The following is a 10,677-nucleotide window of genomic DNA, read 5'->3' as shown; positions in this document are numbered from 1 at the left end:
GATCCCCTTCCGTCGCCGCCGCCGTCCTCTCGATCCCATCTATCGCCGCCGCCGCCGCCGCCTCTGCAAGGCAGGGCGGTTTGAATCCCGCGCCGCCGAACTCCGGGAGATGCCGTCGCCGCCTCTCCAGGGCAGGGCGGTTTCAGTCCCTGCCGCCGAACTCCGGAAGACGCCGCCGCCACCGAACTCCATGACCCATGGCTGCCACACATCTTCCTCCACGCACGGCCGCACCCCCACCCCTTTTTCTTCCCTCCCTCCGGCCTTCATCTCTACCCGTCCCACTCCTCGGCCTTCAATGGTGATCCGCTGCCTCCCGCTCCTCGTGCTCCGATCTGACAACTGATTCACCGCCGCGCCTCGGATACGTCGCGGCGACTCGGATACAGGCGACCGGCGGTGATCTGAGACCAACGAGTCGGCACCACATCCCTGGTACTTCCCTTCCCCATCCGCCAACCCTCTACCCTCCCCCTCTACAAAGGCCCGTGCGGCCCTGTCCGTCCAACCTCGACGGACACGACCATCCGGGCAGACGCGGCCATCATGGATCACGAGAATGCCGGCGCCACCGGCGCCTTGGATGCATCGCCCGTCACCACCACGATGGCACCTCGCTGCTGCCGCTCGGCATGGATGGCCGCCCCAAGACATGGATAAGCTCTCGTGATCCCCACCCCACCCCTCTCATCCCCTGAATCCGTATCCTCTGCTCGTGCTCTCCTGTTCCTCCTGAAACGACGAGGGGTAGTGCCGGCCGTGGCTCAGCAGGATAGCATAATTAAGCTTGCCCTTTTTCTTTTGTGTTTGAATCAGATTTGCTGGTTCTCAGTTTTACATGCACGTATCAATCTTTCTTCTGTATGCAGGTTACACACCTGATGATTTTTACAACCTCTTCTGCAGATCTTCAGAACACCGAGTGAAATATTGGCTTGGAACGATCTTGGGTTGGCAGGGCGGCCAGACCAGGTGGCAAATGTGGTGCACGAGTCAACCTCACATCATACTGTGGTGTCTAGGATGGGCGTGGTGTAACATGACGCTTTCTAGAAGCATGTTATCAAACATCTCCACAGAATCACGAGCTTGCCTAATTCCCAAAGCATGTTATCATAAGGATGAGTACGGAGGACAACTCTCTCAATTCCCAAAGCACTAATCTTGTCCTAATTGCTCATATATTGAATCACTTTTCGTTGCAAATATGTTTTCTGTTTGATGAGCTAGAAGATGCTTGGAGGCTAAGGACAAAGAGGATCTGACGTTCACGTTTTTGGGAGGCAATAAGTACTTTGTGCACTTTGGCTGTGGATATGGGTACACATTCTTGATGTCTCGATGAATTGGAGAACAGATGTAATGGTACGTGCTCTATGCAAGGACATGAGAACAATCCTCCAAATTGAACTACGTGATGGGAGAGTAGGTAGGAAACTTTGTTCGTGTACGGGTTGCTTTTCCTGTATATAGCGGGCGCTGGAAATTTCAGTTGCGATGATAGCAAGGATCAAGGAAAAGAGAACAAGGGTGGGGCTTAAACTTCAGTACGGGTGCTTGCCGTGGTTCTGCTATGCATGTGGCTACATCGGGCATCAGGTCATGTCTTGTGCGCGTAAGTTCAGGTGGTGAACCTGTATGCTGACGACTGCGATGCTTACCACCGAGGAAGTTCGTGCAGCAAGCAGGAAGTAAGACCTGAATTTAACTAGATGACCCACAATATCTAGCAACTCAAACCATTGTCTCACATTAGAGTAATTTTTAATACAGTCATATAGCTATCCATGCTGACATGCTGTATTATTATTTTCATTGGAGGTTAATTAAGTATTTTTTTTAGGCACCTTGGACAAATTTTGGAAAGAGGAGCACGACTCGGAGGTATGAGCCCCAGCAAGGGCCATCACAGCTGCGCTGACAAGCAAGTGTAAGTTGGTGATGGTGCCACCGTGTCAGAGTTCGGAGACTACCCTTGGAAGCACAAATTGGACAAAGTGCCTTGTGCCACTGGTGTTTCAACACCAGGGATGTGATTTTGCTCTATAGTTTGCAGTACATTAGACAATTTTGTATGCTATTCAGTAATTAATGCTAAAGTTTATTCCTACAGCTTGTACTTGAACAGGTCCCTGTTTACCGATGGCGAAAACTCATCCTTGATCCAGCTTACTTCTGCAAATGTTGACCAACAGACAATTCTCTTCATGCCTTATTCATAACATCAAATTTCTCAACCTGATGGCATCTGTCAAGGATCTCTAAAGCCGATGGATTAAACTTGTGTTTTTCTCGTGTGTTCATTATACATGGTTATCTTCGTAGGCTAATTTCACTTTTGATGAACTGATGATAAAGCGACAATGGAATCAGAAGGTGAGCTAAAAATAATCTTGTTATCTATTGTTGTTGCAAATTTTCCAGTATGCGTGTATCTATATCATAAAAAAGGAAGCAAGTTTATACCATGATTATAATGTCCTACTGATGTGCTTATTGTATCGATGAAACATCTCGAATGTATTTCTTTTTACAAATCTAATTACTTGGATTCTTTTTTTCTTTCGTTTTATATTTAACATTAAAGTTTGCTTTTCTATCTTTTCTGATTCACAAATTACGGTCATGCCAATGGAAATGATGAATACACTTCTATAGTTGGTCGTAAAACCAGTCGAGCATCTGGCCAAACCCATTTGCGATGCAGGCCCAAAAAACTTCATCATTCATTCTGCAAGCTGCCTAAAGAAAAAACAGCACCACTGAAACATACAGTATGACTTAAAGGTAGCAATAAAAAACCATCTCTGGTTCATTAATTGGTTCGGATAATCAAATTATTCAATTGAAACATGTGAGAAATTATTATAAAAAGAATCTGGATGCATCATATTAAAAGTGGAATAGGGGCAGCGGCATCGATCCTTCGTAATGACCATCTGCTAGAAGGCGATGCGGTTGGCGAGAATTTGCTTAGCTCTTTCGATGACGCCACACGGGCATTCGTGAATTCCGAGTAAGCCGCGACCCGGTTTGACAGGGTGAGGGATGCGGGAGTGGTTGACAATGAGGTGGCCCTGTCTAAGGGCACCCAGTAGACTGAGAAAGGAACATTGTTTCTGTAACACAATGATATTTAGACTTTCAGAGCACCCCCGCACTACGTGAGATTTAGAAGGTATTCAGATTAGTGTTTGTTGATATCTGTAAATTCCGTTTGTGTGAGTTTTATATTTTTCTATCCCTGTCGACGTAGTAATCCACTGTTCATTGATGTGCAGGTGGTACGGCCGGCGGATGCATCCATGTGCTAATCATCTGGCACCAAGCGGACGGAGCCGTACGAGTTGGGGCCACCAGCTGGCTGACAGTGCACACATGGGCGAGCATGAGCAACATGGAGCTAGGGAGTAAGCTGGGAGCGGATGGACGGGGCGTGAGGTAGAACGGGGGTGGGGAGCGGGCGGACCGTGGACAGAAGAGAACAACACCGGGTTTGTTAATTACTTTATGCACGATCACATATTTATCTCTTTATTTATGTGGCTTATCAGGCTTGCTGCACGATCACAGATTTATCTCTTTATTTATGTGGGTGGACAGAAACATCCTTTCTAAAGTTTTCTTGGGGCTGTACTGACGAACAACTTGTTCAGTGATACCAACCCCTTCGAGCTCCCTCAACCCTTCGACAACACTTATTCAGTTTCTCACCACAAGTGAGTTCTATTTGCACCAACATTCGTGTTAATCATTGTACGTGCTGGTAATCAGAGTTTAGATAAATGCTACTAATGCTAGCGCTCGCCCTACATGGACAGAGTGGTGGCCGAACGATATGGTTAAATAATAAACTGACTTGGAAGAAGCAACAGAACTTATTATGGACAAAAAGAGATGCACAATTTTTCTAATCTGTTTATTATTGGTCGTTTCATGCATCGTTTAGGGTAAAAAATTCCTAGAACATGAGTTTGTCCTTGCATAATTATCCATGCTTGATGGCACTACATCGTATCAGCATACTTTAAGTTTGTCCTTGTATTATCATGTATTCAGGGGCAAAAATGCCCAGAACAAAGAAATGATGAATTGTATTGTAGTCATTCTTGTAGTTAAATATTATGTTTAAAATTGATCATCACTTGGGATGTTGCCAACTGCAGGGTCGATGAGACATTGAATTGCCATATTGCTTTTCCCTCTTATTGACATGTTAAGAATATATATCTTTAACAATAGAATTTAATATTTGTGCTTTCAGGTAGTAAGAGACATGATCAGATCGCTAACCAGTGATGAAGGCGTTATGTGGTCGTTGACGTCATGCTAAATGTTGGTGTAGTGCCAAATAAGAAGATACGGAACAAAATCCCTAAGCTAGACATTATGGTATAATGGAAATTTGAGGATTCTTGCCTATCATACCCATTTGTAGTCTATATCATACTGCAAAATTCCATGAACATTTGGTCCACAATATATTTTTTGTTATATGGTTCCTGCCAAAGCGTGGATGTAGGTGGATGTGGGCGCTGTGGCCGCCACCAAGGATGTAGGGGTCGCGCCCCAAGCTGCAAGTACGTGGTAGGGCGTCAAAACTGACGAGGACACGGGAGCCGCACTGCAGCATGAGTGTTTTTCATAATTTATTTAGGTATGTGAAGTCTTTTTAATGTTCACATATATGCTGAAATTTTGACATTGAAGAACCAGCAATGGAGTTGTATGTAATTTCTTGCGAGAGCTATACCATTCTTTTTAGTACTAACTAATTCCCATGAGTGCCAGTGGTGAAATTTTCAGGCCTATGAACTGGATGATATTTTCATTGCTGGCAATCTTCATCAACCTATCTATGAGGACATTGATATACTAATTGCTGCATAAGTGTTCTCAGCACCGGCTAGCAAGAAGAGAGTATGATTGTTCAATGCTCACTGTTGTAAGCTTGTTTCACGAGGAGCTTCTCAGTGTTGTACATGTAGGGTGTGGATAATATAAATAAAATCTATTTGTTCATTCTTCTACTGTACCTCCGATTCGTCCCCCACGGTTCAGTAGAGTACAGTTATGTGCTAAAGTATTAGGAAGTCATCATCTTCTAAAACATATTGTTACCTACTCAACCCAGTAAGCAAATAAAGAGTGTGGTGAACTTAACACCTTTCTATCTTTATTTTTTGTTTCTCTTATTCATAGCATCTTTTCCCCATTTATAAATCTAACGGTGGTGAACTTAGACTTTGTGTAAGGAGAGCCATTCTGTTTTCTTGAACTTAACAACTCCATATGTCCTTATTTATCCAGAAAGCTTTCAGACGATACTCACACCATCTGACTCTTTGAAACATATAAATGTTTTTTCAGATCTATTACAATCCAAGATTTGTTAATTAATCATATTATTTATACTCATAAGTAGTATAAAGTTACCCCAAAATTGTTAATATGATTTTGGATTATATATTATGATGCTGAAAAGGACGTTATTGGTGCCCATTAAAATAACAGTATGAAATAACCCTGCATATATTTGTTGGTTTTTAATTTAAGTCTTTCAACTCAACTGAAATTATTATTTGTACTCCCTCTGTTCCTAAATATAAGTCTTCCTAGAGACTCCAATGTGAACTACATACGGAGCAAAATGAATGAATCTACACTTTAAAATATGTCTATATATATATCTGTATGTAGTCCTTATTGAACTTTCAAAAAAGACTTATATTTAGGAACAGAGGGAGTACAACATTTACTAACTTTTATCTCCTATTGGCTATCTGGAACGATTGTGGGTATTAATGAAGAAGTCCTCGTTAGGTGGACTAGCTCAAAATGGAGAAGTATGTTGGTATTTTCGGTTGATTGTTTTAAGCATTTAAGCTCGTAGCAACTTGTAACGTCAATATCTTCGGGATGCCTTGCAATATTTTAGAAAACTATATTTATTTTTCCAGCATGATGTGATCCGGCCTGATCTAGCGTGCTGCCTTGAGACGTCCTGACCCCATTACTTCTCACATATGGCGGTTTTCAGATAGCGTAGACACATGGAGACAATTTGGTGATCCGATTCTCTCTCCCTCGCTCCCTCCCCCCCTCTCTCTCTCTCTCTCTTAGTTGCTAATAGAATAATGAACAATCGATAAGACTAATATTATAGACCTCCTCCTCAATCCTACCATGTATTATTCGACTTTTGTGCTAATACAGAAAAAAGTATGTTGTAAACTTGTGAGTCGTGAGCAATATTCTCTGGGCAAGTTTTAACCTGCTTATTCACAATTGATGCTGCATGTCAATCGCCCTTTCACCCTTATTTTTGATTTTAATGTCTTAGTGTATGTATAATTAGGGTTTTTCTCCGGTTGGTATTTGAATAGGAGTTGGTCGCTTCCCTTTACATCATAGTTCATAGTACAACACACACATTTCCTTTTGAGTCTTATGTGAATTTCATTTCGAGCCGATACACCAAATCTGAAGTTACATAATTCTAACAAAACTAAAAATTACTATAAAAATATAAATAAATGCCAATAAATTTTTAATCAACAAATGTTATCAAAGATTGATGTATCTACCTCTCCCAAGATAGCTGGGAGTAGCATGTTCTAGAAGATGTGTTTTGCTGCAGCAGTTTCTAAATGGTAAATTGTATGGTTTCAAGTGCCTAAGTTTATATGCAATAGTTTGCCAGCCAATTGCACATTGCAATTAAGTTTCTGGTTGTAACTTCTTGGAACATTTTTTAAAAGGGAACAAAATCATCCATGTGTTAATTTTAATTAAAGGAGAATGGCAATGCACACGCTTTCACGAGACAATCGATCTTCAGCATAAAAAAGCATTCAAGTGTTATTATCGTTTGTAATGCAATGCACAATAAAGAGGTCAATATTTGTGTACCACCTTTATTTTATGCATCAGATATGATAACCCTTTTGTGTATAGGGTAGAGTTACATTTTATTATCGAAATACATTGCAAGCGAAGTACATTACAATTACTTTGGCTATATTTTCTATCTATATGAAATTTACATGCAACCAATACAAATTATGAAAAGCCCGTGGCAACGCACGGGCAGTCTACTAGTTAGGAGTAGAGATTAGGTTGCTTCTGTAAAAAATGGTGTAGTCCAACTTATGACCAAATCTGGCCCGTTGTCCTTTCATCTAATGGTTCAAAATCCACTGGTGCATCCGGTGCACTAATTGGGCCGGTGAACCAGATACGTTCTCTCCTACTGGAAGCAGGGGTTGATTGCTTTGTATTTTTTTCATTCAGGAGGTGTATGTAACTTTCTTTGCCAAGTCAGCTCCTTACTCTGTGCGTGCGTGCGTACGTGCGTGCGTACGTGCGTGCGTGCGTGTGTGTGTGATGCTCGACAGTTACGTTCGACCTTAGTACTGCCCCGTGCTGCCAGATTAGAAAGATAAAAACAGAGAAAACAAAATTCAGAAAACCAATGCCATCCATAAAGCTCACACATTACTTAGCCTTCTTAAGGATATGCCATTTGCACCACCTATGCAAAGTGCTCGGCAACACCTTCCTGATTACAATCTCCATCACACTATTTTTGTCTGCGAGCCCTGATCCAGCAGTTAGGACCACGAGCTGCCAATGGCAAACAAGCTTTTGCACATACAAGGCGATAGACATGATTGCGAAACTTGCCAGTAAAAATAGTCCGTGGAGCGGCGCACCCATCACGCTAATGAATTCTGAGAATACCCACTCAAAGCTTACAGCTTGTTCATCGCCGGCCAAGATAATGCTTTGAAAATGCTTGTTCACGCCAACGAAAATACCGAACGACATGTCATAAACATTTGTTCGGTACGCCGTTTCAAATGGCAGCACATCACCGAAGAACTTGTACTGCATCCTGATGTTTCCATTTGTCTACATCAGGTTCCTAATCCGGATCTCACTGTCATGTCAGAAAAAACACGGTAAGTGAATTCCGGGCCTCTAGCTTCCAGCTCCGCAAATACTTACATTGTCTTTCTAACATCATTGTCAAACAAGCTTATGCTCCCGCATAGGTTCCGAAGCGTCCGCTTTGTGAACGGCAAACGGAACTCTCTCAATTGATCCAAAGAAACCGCCAATGATGTTGTACACCTTCTTCAAATTCACATTATTCTGCCTATAAGGGGCTTCACTAGATCTTTCGTATAAGCATTGATGTGCTTGTGAGATGACCATTGTACTTTCTCATTCATTGTTAGTGACATGGAATGGTTGTGGTTTACATGATGCTCCGTGATAAAACACCCATTGCCTTCTGACCTCGACAATCGAATCATAGCTGGGAACTCACACCCGCATGACCTGCTGTTCTGTACCTCCGGCCCTCAAAAAGAAAAAAATTCAGAAAATAAATATCATCAAGTCTCTGCATCTTCCGATGGTAGAACAATCTGCATCTAGTCCACTAGGAATGCACGCACAAACGACCTGCATCATCCTTTTGGATAACAGGTAATTACCTCTTCGTCCATCCAGGGCTTCAGGATTTACTTCCCCTGTTGATTCCACCGGCTGCGCTGGCGTTGATTCCTTCCTCCCGGGTTTATTCCTCTGCTCCCGGCGACAGTAGGGGATCCGACTCCGTCGGCCGCCTCATGGGAAGCTGGTCGCTTCTGACGAGCGACATACTGGCGAGCCACAATCGCAAGCGGCACTGGATCTGGCTGCTCTAGGCTGTCGGCCAACTCCCGCAAGGGTAACCTGCGTGCCGCGACAACACCGTCGCCGGTGCCGTCATGTCAGTTCACGTCCCCAAACCCAGCTCTTAGACCAAAAAGGATGCAGCTCTGGAGGCAGGTGCTCACCTGTCGACGACTCGATCTGATCCAGCAGAAACTCGAAACCGTCAGTTGTCATCCGCGTTCGCTATGACTCACCGCCCACGCCGCGCACTTGCCGGACATCGCCGACTCCTCCGCCACGATCACTAGTCAGGCGGAGGCCCGGTTTCTTTCAGCTTCCCTTGGATTTTAATCACGTGTGGATTCTCTTTAATGACAAAGCAAAATTAGCTTTGCCACGGAAGTACACTTCAAGATGCTTCAGGAAACTATACAAAAAATTGTTCAAATCTAGATTCAGCTTCACTGGCAAAGTCAAATAGTTGTTTGTTTCGGATTCCAAATTCGGCTTCACTGGCAAAGCTGCATCTGGTCCCAAAATCTGAAACAAACAGGTCCGGAGTCTTTGGGCCCGAAATTTGCACTTTCTGTCCCCAGGCACTGAATCACGCAAACATCCTAACCCAAGGCACACGAAATCGCGGACGTTCTGAATGACGGTCCATGACTTCTTTTTTTGGGATAATGGTCCATGACTTCTCCGTTGCGCCGGCACCGGGGTCCGACGCTGCCAGATACGATCCGGTCCCACCATACACATCTATTGATGCTCTCATATCGCTATATACGCCTTTTTCTTACCGCCTAAAACTGTCTCTTCGACTGTACTTTCTCGAATCCCCACAACGCGTGGACCGCGCAGGATATCGGCCTCATCTGAGCCCGCGCATCAAAACCACGTCCTCGTGAGGTCATCCCTCTTTGGCAAGTCTGAGAGATGGTATACAGTCATTTTTTCTAACTACAAACCCTACTGTACAACTATATACTTTTATGTTAAGTCTATATGAAATAGAAGTGCAAGAGTCCTCAGATAATGATGCTTTAAAGTTCAATGTTGATCTGGTCCAGAGTAGCCATGCAAGCAATCAAATGACTCCTAATAACACTTGGTGGGTGCATACAAGCAACCAAACACCCATAGCTTGCATCTGACATGCCTGATCGGTGTTGATGCAACCTACCTATCAATCTATCATGCCCAAAGTCCCTAGCAAAGTTTTTACGGAGCAGTACCTCCTCTTATTTATGTGCACCTAGGCTCTTAAATGTTTCCACCTTTTGTTACTATTATTTTTTTCTTTTTTTGACTCTTCCTTCTTATTTTCCATCTATAAATATATACATACACACTTCTGTTTTTTGGTCGTGTGATGCACAAGTTCAATCCTCTCTCGATGAGAATGCATTAGTTCCTTAGATGCTCCAGCAGAAGCAGAAATTTGTTTCTTCGGAATGGGCGGCATCGAGAAGTGTGTTAACAGTCTGTCTGTCATCTACGGTGTTGTTCGATACACCTCCATATGAGTGCCTAACCATTTGCGTCATAGGTCCTAGCTAAACCCTTACTCCTGCATCGAGAAAATGCAGAGATCGTTAACTAGTATAAGGAATACGAGATGAGTATGTATCAAAAGGTACCGCATATCAAAGACGATGAAGGATACCTGCAATGTATCTTGCCCCTCATGCCAGCAGCGCGGGGGTGAAGGAAATATGCCCTAGAGGCAATAATAAATTTATTATTTATTTCCTTATTCTCATGATAAATGTTTATTATTCATGCTAGAATTGTATTAACCGAAAACGTAATACATGTGTGAATACATAGACAAACAGAGTGTCACTAGTATGCCTCTACTTGACTAGCTCGTTGATCAAAGATGGTTATGTTTCCTAGCCATAGACATGAGTTGTCATTTGATTAACGGGATCACATCATTATCACATCATTAGGAGAATGATGTGATGACTTGACCCATTCCGTTAGCTTAGCACTCGATCGTTTAGT

The 10,677-nt window shown here is 43.1% G+C and overlaps 1 long non-coding RNA gene across 4 annotated transcripts; it reads left to right on the top strand.

Moving 5' to 3' along the window:
• LOC109773229 (uncharacterized) lies at positions 1-5,170 on the top strand. Of its 4 annotated transcripts, XR_012183193.1 has the most exons (10): positions 1-435; positions 907-1,125; positions 1,231-1,365; positions 1,844-1,930; positions 2,129-2,376; positions 3,282-3,494; positions 3,604-3,719; positions 4,265-4,392; positions 4,512-4,657; positions 4,792-5,170. It is a non-coding gene; the product is annotated as an uncharacterized lncRNA (long non-coding RNA). The 4 variants fall into 4 exon arrangements; XR_012183192.1 differs by lacking the exons at positions 1-435; positions 907-1,125 and having other exon boundaries at positions 1,210-1,365; positions 2,114-2,376; XR_012183191.1 differs by lacking the exons at positions 1-435; positions 907-1,125; positions 1,231-1,365 and adding an exon at positions 1,407-1,691 and having other exon boundaries at positions 2,114-2,376.
• Positions 5,171-10,677: the final 5,507 nt, after the last annotated feature.

This window comes from Aegilops tauschii, chromosome 5 (assembly GCF_002575655.3).
Source record: "Aegilops tauschii subsp. strangulata cultivar AL8/78 chromosome 5, Aet v6.0, whole genome shotgun sequence".
Lineage (NCBI taxonomy): Eukaryota > Viridiplantae > Streptophyta > Magnoliopsida > Poales > Poaceae > Aegilops > Aegilops tauschii.
The sequence above is the reverse complement of the archived record's forward strand: the minus strand, read 5'-3'. Positions and strand labels throughout refer to the sequence as shown.